Source organism: Agrilus planipennis, unplaced genomic scaffold (genome assembly GCF_000699045.2).
Source record: "Agrilus planipennis isolate EAB-ADULT unplaced genomic scaffold, Apla_2.0 scaffold63, whole genome shotgun sequence".
Classification (NCBI taxonomy): domain Eukaryota; kingdom Metazoa; phylum Arthropoda; class Insecta; order Coleoptera; family Buprestidae; genus Agrilus; species Agrilus planipennis.
Genome location: NW_020439363.1, coordinates 634,775 through 652,893, shown reverse-complemented (window position 1 = coordinate 652,893; position 18,119 = coordinate 634,775). Strand labels below are relative to the sequence as shown.

At 34.5% G+C, this 18,119-nt stretch overlaps 1 protein-coding gene and 1 long non-coding RNA gene across 2 annotated transcripts in view; one reads left to right on the top strand and one right to left on the bottom strand.

The window, feature by feature from the left end:
- Positions 1-18,119, bottom strand: part of LOC112905771 — a 136,085-nt gene that overhangs the window by 45,440 nt on the left and 72,526 nt on the right. Inside the window, exon 3 of the long non-coding RNA XR_003231997.1 lies at positions 5,243-5,348. This is a non-coding gene — a long non-coding RNA (uncharacterized LOC112905771). The remainder of the gene's footprint in view (positions 1-5,242; positions 5,349-18,119) is intronic.
- LOC108734146 overlaps positions 1-18,119 on the top strand; it is a 105,918-nt gene that overhangs the window by 18,739 nt on the left and 69,060 nt on the right. The gene's annotated exons all lie outside the window — the stretch shown is intronic.

Below are 18,119 nucleotides of genomic sequence, written 5' to 3'. Positions count from 1 at the left end.
TGTAATGTAGTTGGTAGAAACGAAGAAGAACAAGCAACTTCACAGTGCCATCGAATGGTCATGCGTTACGAAAACTGATTATCAATCTTCAATTTAAATACGTTCCCTTTTTATTTGTTATGTAAATATGTATTGATAAACATGTGATCTCAGAATTTCGCAAATTTGTATATTGTACATGCGGTTTTTCACGTATGCATATTATTATTAACTTATATAATTAGAACGCATCTCAAGTAGCAAATACATTAATAAACATCTATTTAGTATACGTGACACTTAAGGCTTAATTTGTGCAGTTACTTTTTCCATGAAGGTTGAGCGTAACATTAGTGTGATATTAAATAAATCTCTGGTATCTCTGGTAATACAGGATGTGCTGTGAAGAAAGGATAAGAGATAGTAATCACAGAGAACTGCCAACTTGCCAACTGAATCCTGGTGTAGGAATAGAAGTCGCCAATTTTCGTAAGTCAGATAATTCAGGATGGAAAAAGCGGTGAAGATTTAAAACAAAAACAATGGCGCAGAATAGGATCGCTTTCCGGTTAATCTGAAAAATATTACTTTTGGAGACGGGTTCAGTACGAGTGTGAAACATGAAAGATGGGCGTAGCGGAAAANAGGGATATAAAGCAGAGGATAGCGCAGGGTCGTGTCGCCTTTAATAAAAAGAAGTCACTTCTATGCTCACGAACCGTTAATCTAGAAATTCGAAAAAGGTTGTTAAAGGTGTATGTTTGGAGCACGGTGTTGTACGGGTGCGAAACATGGACAGTGGGAGCGAAGGAAAAGAAAAGGTTAGAAGCATTCGAAATGTGGTGTTATAGGCGGATGATGAGGATGAGATAGGTTGGTAGGACACCTTCTCAAGCATGAAGGTCTAGTCAGAGACATATTAGAGGCAGAAACAGGAGTTGGGAGGGGTAGAGGTAGGCCTAGATTAGATTACTCTTAGCAAATAGTTAAGGATGTGGGCTGTTCTAGTTTTAGGGAAATGCGAGGTTTGGCTCAGGATAGGAAAGAGTGGAGGTACGTGTCCAACCAGTCTTAAGACTGATGACCTTATGATGATGATGAATACAGGATGTGCTGTTAAGAAAGGATAAGAGATAGTAATCACAGAGCTATCAACTTGCCAACTGAATTCTGGTGCAGGAATAAGAGCATATTAAAAACTAGTAGAAGTCGCCAAATTTTAGTATCTGGCAAGTCAGATAATTCAGGATGGAAAAAGCGATGAAGATTTAAAACAAAAACAATGGTGCAGAATAGGATCGCTTTCCGGTTAATCTGAAAAATATTACTTTTGGAGACGGGTTCAGTACGAGTGTGAAACATGAAAGATGGGCGTAGCGGAAANTGTGCTGTGAAGAAAGGATAAGAGATAGTAATCACAGAGAACTGCCAACTTGCCAACTGAATCCTGGTGTAGGAATAGAAGTCGCCAATTTTCGTAAGTCAGATAATTCAGGATGGAAAAAGCGGTGAAGATTTAAAACAAAAACAATGGCGCAGAATAGGATCGCTTTCCGGTTAATCTGAAAAATATTACTTTTGGAGACGGGTTCAGTACGAGTGTGAAACATGAAAGATGGGCGTAGCGGAAAAAAAATGCTGGAATAGTTTAAGATATGGATTTCTGGGAGGATGATGAAAAAAACTGTGGACAGAAAAGAGGAGACATTGGAACGACTAGAAGAGAAGAAAGTCCTGTGGAAGTGAATTAGGAAAACGAGACATATGATGGTAGGAACACTTCCTGAGAGATGACGAAAGTAGAGGAGGAATAAGAAGGAGTAGAACAGAAAGCGTTATGGAAGTCAGTAAAGAAAGGAGAAAAGGGTGGTAGCCGATCTCTGGAGAGATGATGAAAATACTGTGGATAGAAGTGAGGTGATATGGGAACGAGCAAAGGCGAGAAAACAGCGCTATAGAAGTTAATTAAGAAAAGGAGACAAAAGATGGTGTAGAGCACCTTCTGAAAGATGATAAATATGCCATGGATAGAAATGAGAGGTCATAAGAATGAGTAGGAGAGCAGAAAGTGTTTGGAAATCAATTAGGAAAAGAAGAAAGGGGATGGTAGGCTATCTTCTTGAAATATGATGAAAATACCGTGCATAGGAAGTGAGGTGATATTGTAGCGAGCAAAGGCGAGGAAACAACGCTATAGAAGTCAATTAAGAAAAGGAGACATAGGATGGTGTAGCACATCTTGATGGATAAAAATAAAGGGGTATCAGAATGAGCAGGAAAGCAGAAAGCGCTATGGAAGTCAAATAGGAAAAGGAGGGATAGGATAATAGAACACCTTTTGAGAGTAAGGAGAAACAGGGAAGGTCTACTATTCACAATTGTAGTTTTGGAACGACTAGAGGAGTACAAAACGCTGTGGGTGTCAATTAGGATAAGGAAAAGGTAAAGGAGAGCAAACAGTAGTTTTCGGGAAATGTGAAGGTTGGCTTAGGATAAGAAGGAGTGGAAGTATGTGCTAATCAGTCATCGGGCTGAAGACCTTGTGGTAATGATGATGATGATTTAAAAAAATGCTTTGCTTGAATTTTTTGGTAAGAACTTTAAAACGTATACAGTAAAGTTGGTACAGTCCATTTCAATTTGTTAGAATTGTGACCTTGAAGAAATCTGCGCGTAGATAGAAAGAATACACACTAGGCGTGAGCAAGACCGAAATAATTGGAACAAGCTTGAACGAGCAGAGCTCTCGATAGGCGGTCTTAGGAGATCGGCTAAAACTGTACAGTACTAGACGAAAATGTTTAGAAATTTCTTAAAACAAAAATGTGTATAAATTAACAATAGAAAACAAAGCAAAAGTTTTATAGGTGTGTAGAGCGTTAAGTTAAATCACTTGTTAAATACAGCATATTCTTAAACTTTAACGAGGCAGTTTAAATAATTTTGCAAATGGTACTGTACACTTTTGTCTAGTTCTCGCTCGATGATCGGTGTAGAAATGAGTTCCGCAGACAAATATGATTGAATTTGGAAATATGCTACGGCGCATCCTAATAAAGGGAAGGGGCATATCTCCAAGTTCTTGAAACGAACAGTACATTGTATTGCATGCCCTATTAATAAAATTGTATTGTTTACTGTTTTTTGATTGTGTCGAAAATACAAAGATTTCGATTAAAATGAAAAGGAGGTCATGTTACTCTTCTGGTAAGTTTATTATAGATATTAACACTTCTCGTGCTTTATCGTAATTAATCCTTGGGTTACCACAATACCAGATATTTTTTTACAAACGAAATTCCTCAGGTACTTAAGTATTAACTCAAAACATTAAAATAACTCTTAAATGAACTTCTAGTGCGTATTTTTATGATTCTGTTACACCGTGACTTCTCATATATCTGCGAATGGATGTTTTTCATCTTTGTGCCAAAACCAGTTAAGTTACGTGCTAAAATTATTTATTGTCTTATTACCGTGAATATTGCGTCTAACCGTCATCGCCGTAAGAAACAACCAAACCGCAAACCATATAGATATAAAACAACGTGGTTGAAGATTGTTTGAAAATTACATGCGACTTAATTACTTACAGTCTTTGACTTACGTAATATCGTTTGCACAAAATCATTCCTAAGCACATTTTGCTTATGTAGGTACAGATAGTAAATGTGTGCTAATACACCTGTGCCAGGAGGCTCCTTCGACATTCCTGGCACGTTGCAGTCGCTTGTCAGGTTATTTATTCTTAAGTCAGTGTGGGCAGTGTTTTATTGGTCCATAGATCGGTCAGACACTAAGCCAATATAAGTGCGCCTAGTTACCATGGTCGACTTTCAGTTTTTCATTTCATTTGTTATTTCGATTTTTATGCGGAGGCACCAAACAACAATAAAGTTCGATATTTATTAACATAAAGATTCAAAGTTACATTTACTTGGCATTTATTGTTCTAAAGGATTGGTATTACAAAAGTTACTATAATGTTTTATAGGTGCAAGAATTGCACTGGGAAGAATGCAAGGGTGTCCATAATTTTGCCATAAATTGTAGAAATGACTTACACTGCATTCTTGTGAGAACTTAAGAGCTCTGTCACTGAATTTTGACAAATCAAATAAAGAGAAATTGATGAATTATCACAGACCCATTTAATGAAATTTTGTAAATAATTTAGTTATTTTTATAGGATGTGTAAAAGATTTATTCGTGGTAAGTCTTCGTTAGACGCTGAAAAAGCATTTTCCTTATTAAGGGGGCAATTTTTGTGTGATTTAAAGCAACTTTACGTTTATTATCCATTCCTTGTTTGTCTGTCTTTAAAAATAAAGACAGTAGTTAAATTTGAAGTACATTAGTAGGTAAGTACGCAATTCTGAAATTGGTCACAATTTGAGTAGTGTATTTTCAAAAGAAACACAATTTAAGAATGAAAATACAAGGGCAGTCCTAGAATTAATCAGCCTGACAAAGAAAACACAAAAAATTTGACAAAACTTTATTTATTTCAACATAAAATAATCTCCTTTTAGCTCAATACACTTTCGCCAGCGATGTTGAATAGCTTCGATACCTGGTTTATAGAAAGAAATGTCGAGCTCTTCCAAATAACTATCTACTGCAGACATCACATCTTTATCGTTCGCAAATTATTTACCACGGGGCCATTTCTTCCAGTTTGGAAATAGAAAATCGTTCAAGGGGGCTAAACCTGACTAATAGGGTGCATGAGGAAACCCACCAAGTCATTTTTTTTTTACTGGAAAATGAAAATAGTCCGAGAGCGGTAAATCTGGTGAACAGGGTGCATTAGGAAGTAATCCGTACTTTAAATGATTGATTTTGGGCACTGCAATAACGAATATGTAAAGATAAATAATAAACAACGTAGCTTTTTCAAACTTGCAACTTTAAGGAGAGTCCTATCTACCACAGTCGTTATATTTTAACAACTACCGCCATCTATGTGTTAGGCCGATTAATTCCACTACTGCCCTTGTATATGTACTTTAAGGCAGCTCCAAATTATTTGTAGTTCTTTTATTTAATTGAATCGTTTGTTAATAAACTTTGCAAATTGATCTCATTAATTAGTCTGTTAAATAAAACCAAAATTACCGTACAGTGCAATCTGATACTCAGCAATTGCTTAGGTCGACAAGTTTTGTGACTGGTGCACACTTTACTTTTACATACTTATTCTACAAAATGTTGTATCACATAAGAGATCTTACTTTCATCATAAATAGGAGTACTCTCTTACCTTGTGTGCCATATTATAAATTCGTGCCCTACTTTAACAGGGTAGTAAATTTTCTCCACTCTGGCACGTGTGCACCTGCTTAAGTGACTACTTCGTTCACTTGGACCTGCAAAGAATTTAGAATTAGTTTTAGTAGTAGAAGAAAAATAAAAAGAAAACTTACTACGTAAAGTATTATTATATGGAATATTGTAGCGATTAAAAATCGCGTGTAGTTGAAATTTGCCTTCAAATCAAATAATAAATTTAACGCTTACATGTACGTATGAATTAATTATCCTCAAGTTTGACTCTAAAGCAATCGCAAACATGCAATTGTTATAATCTTACGTAAATTCGTTTTTGTGAATTTTTGTTGTGTTGAAATTAATTTTTTTAAGTATAATCGTTTTTGTATAAAGTTTTAATAAACTACGGGAAACTGTCTTCTTTATAATGTTAATTTCACGAACGTGCCTTTGGCGCATATTTTCTAGAGGCATCGATCTCATACATTACAAAAATTTTTTGTTTAATTTTTTTAACACATAACTAGCGCTTTTCACTGATAATCGTGCATGACCCAGAAAAATGAAGAACTCCGGCGAAACGGACAAAAAGACACACGGATGCGTAACTAATCTTATGATGAACCCATATATAGAACCCTAAAAATAGACACTTCTGTTGAAGTATATAGTATATAGCACGTAGTAAATCATTATGTTCGTTCTATTTAATTAATAATTATTTTTCTTTTGTTTTAGGTAAGTCTACTCAGTAATAATAATCGAAGGATTTTCGTAAGTATCAAACAAAATAAATTAATAATTCTCTGTATTATTTCTAAAATTTTTATTAAATTCATAAAAGAAAAATCATTTTAATAGAAAATTTATCCTTCGAGATGACCTATCTGAAATTATTACAGCAATGAATACAATGGGTGTCCTTGCAAGGATAATTAAGACGGCATTCGTTTCCATTGTTTACTTTTCCACACGGGGGGCGTCAAAGTGGATTTGGTTAATTAGTTGATTCTTGACAAATTTTGATATTGATAAGCCGACTCTTATATATTCTAACATAGTAAATACGAATATGAAAGAATTTTTTGAATAGCAATGGAAATTGTATAAAAATGATGATATTAGAATCTAGAATCGAGTCACATATTAAAATTTTAAGAGAATGTTTTCAATATGGTCAACTTTGACGTCACCCTTGGTTGAAAAACAACTTATGGAACGAAAAACGCTGAGATATCGGTCAGGGACATGTCCTCTGCTCATTTTTGCAATAATTTGAAGAAGAAATGGTCCGGGGATCCAGTTTGGATCTGGTACTTTTTTAGGATCCGGCCGGCTACCGGATAATGGCGCCAGGTACTTGGCAGTGCCGGCTAAAGCCTGATTCTCACTATTGATTTTATTGTATTTATATTAATATATATCGAGTAAAAACTGCTGAATATGAATCTTTCATTCGTTCAGTAAACTATTCATTAATCCCATGTAATTCTCTTTAATGAATGGATATGTTTGATATTACGTACAACCTTTTTTTTTAGTGAATAAGAATGCACCTATTGTTACTATTTCTGTCGCTTGTTGGTATATCAGGTTTTGATTAATAGTAACTTATTAATATGATTTTGACATAACCTTGCAGATTTTCAATGAACATTATACGCTCATTTCAACAGTTTTAAATCAATCTTCCCGTTGAAAATTCGCCAACCAAGAATTAAAATTTCATTGATTTTGTGTTTAAACGACTTCTTGAACGGGGCTTAAAGTGGATTGGGACATTGGGAAGGGTGTTATGGTATTTAATGTATTTTGTACAAAAGTTTTAAATTGTTTATAGTATGCCCATTGTTGTACTTAAACCAAATCAGATTTGATTTTATTAAGTATTTACTGGTCTCTAATCATATTTATACAAGTATTACCTAACGGACTAGCCAGCGTATGCAGTGTTACAGGACGATATTAAAAATACCGCGGATATAGAAAAAGTTATAAATGAGGAGGTTTTAGAATGATTAGAATAGATGGCGTTATGGATGTCAACAAGAAAAAAGCAAAATACTTTGGTAGGACACCTTCTAGGACATGAAGGGCTAATTAGAGTTATGCTATAGAAGTAAGAACAGAAGTTGAGAGGGCAGAGGCAGAACTAGATTAAATTGACCAATAAATAGACATAAAGTATTATACATATAATTATAGTGTCATTTCATCTTTACTTTTATACTATTTGATATTGACCAAAAAAAAATGATTGGCAAATGTTGCATAATTAAAAGTGTTAATGGTTATCGAGGAAAAAATGAAAAATTAGCTGAAAATCTCGTTTTTAGTTGATAATATAATGATAAAATTTATAATTGTCTGAAATAAATGCAATTTTAAAGTTTTAACTATTATTACTAAGTTGAAATCAAGGCATATTCACTGCCAAATGTCGTTATTCGTTATTTCTTATTTTATTTAAAGTTTTTGGTCAAATTCCAAATTTTCTCTCAAACCGTATACTTTTAGTACCTATAGATACTATTTATTTACCTCATAATATGCTGCAAAACCTAATTAATCACGAATTTCTACTTTTATGTACTCTTGTCTCCGATTGTACCTCCCAAACATCCTTAAACATCTCTCGAACCATTCTAATAATATACATATACGTATTGCGAATCATATTAATTACTCTTCCCTTTCACATAAGCACGCGTGTTGTCCAATTCAAATCGTTCCATTATTAAGCAGTGAAAGAACATTCGCGGCCATGCGTTTAAACGAGCTATTAGGCGCTAATAACAGTAACAACAACTACAACAACAACACGGCAACGTATCAGGCCTGTGCTGCGACTCCTGCCGCGGCAAACCAATTAAGCGCTTTTATTGTTATCTTTTAGCAGGTGGAGTAATTAATACATTTGCAACGGTTCCCAGTTACCTATACGCTCAAAGACGAAAGAAAGAAAGACAAAAAAAAAGAAGTAACCGCGCCGCCGGTGTTAATAACTGCACGCTGCGCGGGTAATTCCCTCAAAGGGAGAGTGAAAGCTTGATACCCGGTATATCTGAACCACATCTGCAAAGCTTGTCCGTCTGCTTATTTTATTATCAGCAGCTACTACAGATATTATAATAATGACATTGCTAAAACGTTGTCGATTTATTTGTAAATAGACACAAGATCAGTCGCGATAAAAATACGATAAATAAAAGAGATTAGGCGTGCGGGATGTTTTCACTTTCCACAGCGAATTAACCAAACGGAATGTAAAATAGCAGACATATGTACCTATATAAAAAATCCTGCCACCCGTTGCTTCCACAATTAATTCACACAGTGCTCGATTCAATCCAATTGTGCTCGCGAATCATATCATTAATGATGAGCAAATTTAATATTATCATTGGTGTTATTTATTACTCTTACTGGACAAAATTTCATTTTGTTTCAGAGAAATAGAAAGCACTTGTGAGTTTCACTAAAATATTCATACGGCTTAGAAGCATTAATTCACCACACACTGTGCTTTCTTTAGTTTTACCAACTTTATTACACATACGTATGACTTCTGCAATTAAAAGTCAAAACGAAGTCCCAAAAGAAAACTGGAGTTTCAAATATTAAAATTGCGATAAACAATTTCTATTCCATAGCGGCGACAAATTATAGTTCTTATAGCATTTTCTTGCGCCAGTTCTATTTCAAGATATGCCCTGTATAATAATCTTTAATCGCTTTTCGTTGAACAGGTCGAAGCAAGACTAGAGACAAAATGTTTAAAAGTACCATTTTTCAGCGACAAGTTATAGACAATTTATAGCCTTTACAGTAGTTTCTTGCGCCAATGCTATTTCTAGATATGCTCTGTATAANTATAAAGATCAACAGGCAGTTATAGAGCTAGGGTTGCAACCTAGAGAAGTAAATATTAGGAAGGGAGTCAGACAGGGATGCACACATAAGTAATGTTTAGCAAATAATAAATGCATTGTTTAGCATTTTGTAATACGTAATAAAATTTGTTCTGCAGAAATTACCAAAGGGCATATAAATTTGCGATACGTAATCTATAAAGAAAGCCAAGGTTATTGAAATTTTATGGGCTTACGCGTATGAATATCGAATACCTACTAAATAAGCAAAAACGCTAAGCAGAAATCGGAACAGGAGCAACTATTATAAAGCTTTTTACTGTTTTGTTTATTCGATCATTAAATTTAGAACTGACTCATCCACATTCGCAAAGTCAGTAAAACAATTGTAAAACGTTTTTACTTCCAAAATACAATTCGATCAAACATTACAAGTTTTCTTTTTATACTATGAAATAGACTTCAGTCATAAATATGTGGGGGGCATCTATTACATGTGTAGTCGTGTAGTACATTCGTATTGTGCAATAATTGTTCTGTAAAATAAAAACAAAACAATTTTTAGAAGTTTGAAAAATGAGGTAATGTTATTTTCATATCAAAAGTAAAAATATTTTTTAACTCATTCGAGTAAATACTTTTAGTAAAGCGGAAAATCTACAAGTTTGGGAGATTTTATATGATGAATAATGTCAATGACTTTAGTAGTGTTTTTATTTTTGCACAGGAAATCTAATTTTACCTTAAAGTTTTGCACATGACTCAGAATTGTCGCCTAGAAATTTACTTACTTCCTTGTGGGTTGAAGACTTCTTGGTAACTAAATCAATAAACGCCCACTACACTAATGCAGACAACATTGAATTTAGGGTATCCAAACTAAGTTTCAAATTTCCTCATTATTATTTTACTATATAAGAAATGCAACATTTGAGATCGACTATGTTTTTACGTACTTGTAGTGACCTTTTAACACAATAGTTGCAACCATTTCAATGGCAAAAAATGCGAAAAGAAGAACTTATTTAAATAGATTTTTTAAAAGCATAAGTTTCAAATAACATCGTTCAGAAACAAACACAATCTGTTTCTAACAAATACAGCGCAAAAATAGCAGGTGCACATATTTTTATAACATACTTTATAGATAGATCTGTAGATATGCAGGGGCAAATGGTTACTATGCTTAGATTTGTAGATGATCTAGCAGTAGTAGGATCTAGCAAGGAGGAGTTAGAGATAGCTTCAAATAAAATGGAAGCGGCATTGACAAAACAGTATTGTATGAAAATAAATAAAAGTAAAACAAAAATACTGGTATGCAAGGGAAGAAAAAGTAGGGAAAGAGCGAAAACATAAATATAGGATACCAAAAATTAGAAAAAGTGGCTTGGTGTCTAGGAAGTCAGATAAGTCAGGATGAAAGGAGTAGTAGAGATACGAGGGTGGATTGATAAGTTTCCGGCCTAACCAAGAGATGACGCCACTAGGCCTACCTTGAGGTGACATTCTATAGTGTTTTATATTAGATGCTAAATAGAACGTCCGTCTAGTATTTATGACCGCGCAGATGTTTACATAGTATTTCGAGTTAATTAAGGATTATGTTAAAAGTGTAATTTGTAATATATATCTACAATGCATAAATATTCACGGTCTAAACGTAAGATTAAAAGGAGTTCCAGTGTTTTAGTCTTTTTGGGATAATACTTTACAAAGCAATAACAGAATGTCAATTTACATTGAATTCTAAAACTAAATTAAAATAATTTTTTAATGAAATATATCTTGGACTCGAATTTGTAATAAACAATTAATCAATTTGTAGTCAAAAAGCTTATTTACTAAAATATTGAAGACAACTCTGCAAAATGACAGCATAATATAGAATCAGTAGCAGGATTTACTTCATTAGGGTACTCCCAAGCAGGGATATTATGGAATACAGTAACCATAACCAAAACTGAAATTACCAGATATTTGAAAAAAAAAATCTATCCGAATTATCTTTTTAGTTCTTTAAAAATCGAATATTTGTTATTGAAACTATCCCAAATAGTTTCATATCCCTAACCGTATCTGAAACCGGTACAATATTATTCCTACATCCATATCTAGATCCGAAATTTCATATCCATAACATTCCTACTCCTTTTGGCGCGTCAACAATTTATTATATACACTAAAGATTGTAGGCTGTACTGATTGTAGTTCAACCGTTCCAGTTATGTGCCAAAGGCATCAGAGAAAAAAGTTGCAGTATTTTACTTTTATTTTTATGTCACTTGAATTAATATTGGACAGGCCGTTATAGAGCTAGGGCTGCAACGTAGAGAAGTAAATATTAGGAAGGGAGTCAGACAGGGATGCACACTGTCACCTCTACTTTTTAATCTATACATCGAAGACGCCATCAACATCATTAAAGNATCACAGTATCTTGTCGTATAAGTATGTAGCAGTAAATTTAAAAAAATAAAAACCCTAGAATGGCATCCAATAATTGTAATTAACATTCAAACAGAATTCTTACTTGTGTTTGCGATTTATTTTTAGCGACAGGGCGTACTTTCAGACACGATGACATTTCTAAGGGGAATTTTGTTTATGCATAATTTGCTCATTTAAATGCATGGGGAGTGTTAGGAGTGTAAAAAAGTGCTGCAGTCTTTGTACTGTCAGTGTTCACTAGAAGAGATTGTTTTTTATTTTATGGATGGATATGCATGCATGTACATGCGAGCGTATAAGAATTTATTGAACCTTTCTGATTGACTTCTAACATTACATTCCTTCGACATTATCGGCCATCGTATAATTTACATCTTTAATTAATTAATGGAGAGAAATCCTCAGGACTATCTCGGTAACTCGTAATAAAATTAATATCTAATTAAACTGGAGTGATATATTGGCCCACTTTTCGTTAAGGTATGTGATGTTATCACGACGTCAAATTTTATATGGCAATGAAATTCTTCACATACTGGATCACACACTGAAATTGTTTGTTCCTTTTCATTAACTAAATCATTCGGTTAACATATAAAGAATATAGATAATCAAAGAATATTAATTTGCAGAACAATTACAGTGACATTCGTTTTCATTAAAACAGTATACATGCTTTATTCATTTACAATCGCTCCTGCAAATTTTCAATGAATATAGATAGAAATTAGAAGTCTTTGAAAAATAGTACCTATAGGAAGTCAGAAAAGTCATGACGGAAGGGGTAGTAGGGATATAAAGCAGAGGACAGCGCAGGGTCGAGTCGCGTTCAATAAAAAGAAGCCACTTCTATGCCTGCGAACGGTCAATTTAGAAATTCGAAAAAGATTGTGAAAGGTGTATGTTTGGAACGCGGCACTGTACGGGTGCGAAACATGGAGAGTGGACGCGGCGGAAAAGAAAAGGTTAGAAGCGTTCGAAATGTGGTGTTACAGGCGAATAATGACGATACCGTGGATAGAGAACGTTAGAAATGTAGAGGTATTAGATAAAATAGAGAACAGAGAACAGGAAAGAAGAAACAGGCAAGATAGGTGCTTTCTTTAGTTTTACCAACTTTATTACACATACGTATGACTTCTGCAATTAAAAGTCAAAACGAAGTCCCAAAAGAAAACTGGAGTTTCAAATATTAAAATTGCGATAAACAATTTCTATTCCATAGCGGCGACAAATTATAGTTCTTATAGCATTTTCTTGCGCCAGTTCTATTTCAAGATATGCCCTGTATAATAATCTTTAATCGCTTTTCGTTGAACAGGTCGAAGCAAGACTAGAGACAAAATGTTTAAAAGTACCATTTTTCAGCGACAAGTTATAGACAATTTATAGCCTTTACAGTAGTTTCTTGCGCCAATGCTATTTCTAGATATGCTCTGTATAATGCTGTCTTGACAGATCCCTCATAGTTTTTTGTTGAACAGGTCGAAGCAAAACTAGAGACAAAATGGGTAAAAGTACCATTTTTCAGCGACAAGTTAGCGACAAATTATAGCCGCTACAGTATTTCTTTGCGCCAATTTTGTTTCTGGATGTGCTTTGTATAATGCCAGCTTGACGGCTCTCTAATCGCTTTTCATTGAACAAGTCGAAACAAGATTAGCGACAAAATGGGTAAAAGTACCATCTGTCAGCGACAAACTATAGTTTTTACAGTATTTCTCTGTGTCATTTCTATTTCTATTTACTTTACGTGCAGTGCCAGCTTGGTGGCTCTCAAGTCGTTTTTCAATAGATAGTGACAAATTGCATAGAAGTACCATTTTTTAGCTATAAGTTGGCTACAAATTATACTCTTTACAATATTTTCTTGCGCCAATTCTATTTCTAGATATATTCTGTGTAATGTCAACTTGGCGGCTCTCTAATCTTTTTTCGTTGAACAGATTGAAGCAAGACCAGCGACAAAATGGATAAAAGTACCATCTTTCAGCGACAAAATATAGTCCTTACAGTATTACTCTAGGTCATTTCTATTTCTATTTACGCTACGTACAGTGCTAGCTCGGTCCAGTCGTTTTGCGTTAGATAGTGACAAAATGGGTAAAACTACAATTTTTTAGCGACAAGTTAGCGACAAATTATAGCCGCTACAGTATTTCGTTGCGCTAATTCTATTTCTAGATGTGCTTCGTATAGTGTCAGCTTGACGGCTCTCTAATCTTTTTTTGTTGAACAGGTTGACGCAAGACCAGCCATAAAATAGGCAAAAGTAGCATTTTTCAACGAAAAATTATAGTCCTTACAGTATTTCTTTATATCATTTCTATTTACGTTGTGTACAGTGCCAGCTTGGTGGCTTTCCAGTCGTTTTTCGCTAAGTAATGAATAAATGGGTAAAAGTACAATTTTGCAGCGACAAGTTGGCGACAAATTATTGTCCTTTCATTATTTTTTTGCGCTAATTTTATGTGTAGATGTGCTCGGTGTAGTGTCAACTTGACGGCTGTCTAATCGTTTTTCGTTGAACAGGTTGAAGCAACACCAGCGACAAAATGGGTAAAAGTGTCAAATTTTAGCGACAAATTATAGCCCTTGCGGTATTTTACTATGTCATTTCTATATCGTAATATATGCTAACTTGATGTACATGAATTTTAGATTATCGTGCGCAGGAACCAGAGCAAAATCATTATGGTTTTGATCTCAATTCCACATTTAGCAACACTACTTATTTTATTACTATCCTCCGCTGTTAACCCTAATTAATCTACACGTTACCTTACCTTAAATATTAAAACAAATTATTTACTGAAAATTATTACTGATTTAATAAAATTAAAAACGTGTACATCCTGCAAGTAAAGGCGATATAGGTTTTAGAAAAAAACGTAATATAATATCATGAATAATAAATATTAGATTCGTACAGGATGCGACTAATAACGCTATATAGGATTGATCAGACAGACAACTTTTTTAGGCGTTCTATAATCAAGATGATTGTTAATAACTATGGAGGATACCTGCTTTCAACATAAACTATGTTTTATATTAGATGCTAAATAGAACGTCCGTCTAGTATTTATGACCGCGCAGATGTTTACATAGTATTTCGAGTTAATTAAGGATTATGTTAAAAGTGTAATTTGTAATATATATCTACAATGCATAAATATTCACGGTCTAAACGTAAGATTAAAAGGAGTTCCAGTGTTTTAGTCTTTTTGGGATAATACTTTACAAAGCAATAACAGAATGTCAATTTACATTGAATTCTAAAACTAAATTAAAATAATTTTTTAATGAAATATATCTTGGACTCGAATTTGTAATAAACAATTAATCAATTTGTAGTCAAAAAGCTTATTTACTAAAATATTGAAGACAACTCTGCAAAATGACAGCATAATATAGAATCAGTAGCAGGATTTACTTCATTAGGGTACTCCCAAGCAGGGATATTATGGAATACAGTAACCATAACCAAAACTGAAATTACCAGATATTTGAAAAACAAAATCTATCCGAATTATCTTTTTAGTTCTTTAAAAATCGAATATTTGTTATTGAAACTATCCCAAATAGTTTCATATCCCTAACCGTATCTGAAACCGGTACAATATTATTCCTACATCCATATCTAGATCCGAAATTTCATATCCATAACATTCCTACTCCTTTTGGCGCGTCAACAATTTATTATATACACTAAAGATTGTAGGCTGTACTGATTGTAGTTCAACCGTTCCAGTTATGTGCCAAAGGCATCAGAGAAAAAAGTTGCAGTATTTTACTTTTATTTTTATGTCACTTGAATTAATATTGGACAGGCCGTTATAGAGCTAGGGCTGCAACGTAGAGAAGTAAATATTAGGAAGGGAGTCAGACAGGGATGCACACTGTCACCTCTACTTTTTAATCTATACATCGAAGACGCCATCAACATCATTAAAGACAGTACAACTATAGGGATTGATACAGGGCAAAATATTAGTATGCTTAGATTTGCAGATGATATAGCAGTATTAGCATCTAGCGAGGAGGAGTTATAGATAGCATTAAATAAAATGGAAGCGGTATTGACAAAACAGTACTGTATGAAAATAAACAAAAGTAAAACAAAAATACTGGTATGCAAGGGAAGAAAAAGNACAGATCAGTACTGTATGAAAATAAATAAAAGTAAAACAAAAATACTGGTATGCAAGGGAAGAAAAAGTAGGGAAAGAGCGAATATAAAGATAGGAGACGAAAAATTAGAAGAAGTGACTGATTTTAGGTATCTAGGAAGTCAGATAAGTCAGGACGGAAGGACTAGTAGGGATATAAAGCAGAGGATAGCGCAGGGTCGACTCGCCTTCAATAAAAAGAAATAACTTTTATGCTCGCGAACGGTTAATTTAGAAATTCGAAAAAGATTGTTAAAGGTGTATGTTTGAAGCGCGGCGCTGTACGGGTGCGATACATGGACGGTGGGCGCGGCGGAAAAGAAAAGGTTAGAAGCCTTCGACGAATAATTAGGATACCGTGGATAGCGAAGGTTAGAAATGAAGAGGTATTAGAAAGAATAGGAGAGCAGAGGACTCTAACGAAGTCAATAACAAATAGGCGAGATGGGTTGGTAGGCATGAAGGTTCAGTCAGAGACATATTAGCGGTAGAAACATGAGTTAAGAGGAGTAGAGGTAAACCTACATTACATTACTGTTCGCAAATAGTTAAGGATGTGGGCTGTTCTAGTTTTGGGGAAATGTGAAGATTAACACGGGATAGAACAGAGTGAAGGTGCGTGTCCAACCAATCTTAGGACTGACGACATCATGATGATGATATTTTCAGAAAATGCCTATTTTACAAATGCTTACTTATCTACAAGATCCTTTAAAATTGTGAAGTTCCTATAATAGAGGAGAAATCTTCAAGTAACTGCAGGTATATGCGTGGTGATTCACATGTTCCTTTCCCTATCAAACCGACAAGTAAATTACTGACACTTCCCTAGAAAAATTGTTTACTTCTCACACATTCAATTATGGAAGTGACTGAAATTTAATGACACGCGACAGAATCAGGTGCGTGTGAAGGAGAAACTACCTGAAGGATACAAACAAGCTCAAAGAGAGAGATATACCACTATATCCGTCTTAAAAGAAAGGAAACTTATTTGGAATACCACTTCATAAAAGGATCCATCCATTCATTCGTTCGTTTAAACAAAGATTTAAGGTGTGTAATAGGAACAAAAACTGCATCCAATAATGGAAGAGAAAAGTGCTAGGTGAGAATAAAATATTTTATTTAACGCATGCGTGATTTTCACGCTATATATACATATAATGTCTTCAAAGTGAATCGTAAACGGGCATGTTTTTTTTATAATGATACAATAGGCCGTATCTGGTGGGTACAAGATGAAAATGTGAAATTGGAGATTTATGCTTCTGATATGCGATTCTCAACCTAAAAAGAGTTCCTACGTCATCAAATGTACCTGTTCGATGTCTGTTCAAAAAGTAGCGCGAATTTTGAATTTCCGCGGTTTACGTATATTCCATTTTCGATGAAAAGACTAATAGTCAATCGTCGAATCTCCGTTAGAGAAGTTGCTAAGGACCTAAACATATTAATTGGCTCCCGTCATACGATTTTTACCAATGATTTGGTCATGAGACGGGTCGTCGTGAAATGCGTACTAAAATTGCTCAATTTTGACCAAAAACAGTATCGTATTAACATTGCTAAGGAGCTGTTGGGCTCTGTCCGCGACGACCCAAATTTGTTCCTGAGGGTCATAACTGGTGACGAATCATGGGTTTATGGTTATGACGTGAAAACCAAAGCTCAATCATCCCAATGGAAGCTGCGGCACGAGCCAAGACCGAAAACGCGCCAAGTTAGGTCGAATGTGAAGGTTTTGCTTACAGTTTTCTTCTATTGCAAGAGCGTGATGGATCATGTGTTCTTTCCAACGGTCACTAAAGAATATTACCTGGGAGTTATGCGCAATTTGCATGAAGCAGTCCGCCAGAAACGCCCAGATTAGTGGAAGAACAAAAATTGGCTTTTGCACCATGACAACGCCTCTAATCGAAATTTGATAGATATGCATACCCGTTAAACATCATTAAAGACAGTACAACTGTAGAAATAGATATATAGGGGCAAAAAATTAGTACGCTTAGATTTGCAATGACATAGCAGTATTAGCATTTTTAGAGATAGCTTTAAATAAAATGGAAGCGGTACTGACAACAGTATTGTATGAAAATAAATAGAAGTACTATAGAACAAAAATACTGGTATGCAAAGGAAGAAAAAGTAGGGAAAGAGCGAAAACATAAATATAGGATACCAAAAATTAGAAAAAGTGGCTTGGTGTCTAGGAAGTCAGATAAGTCAGGATGAAAGGAGTAGTAGAGATACGAGGGTGGATTGATAAGTTTCCGGCCTAACCAAGAGATGACGCCACTAGGCCTACCTTGAGGTGACATTCTATAGTACCATCCTTGGATAGCTTGTAGCTATAGTTTCAGCCCGATCTCCT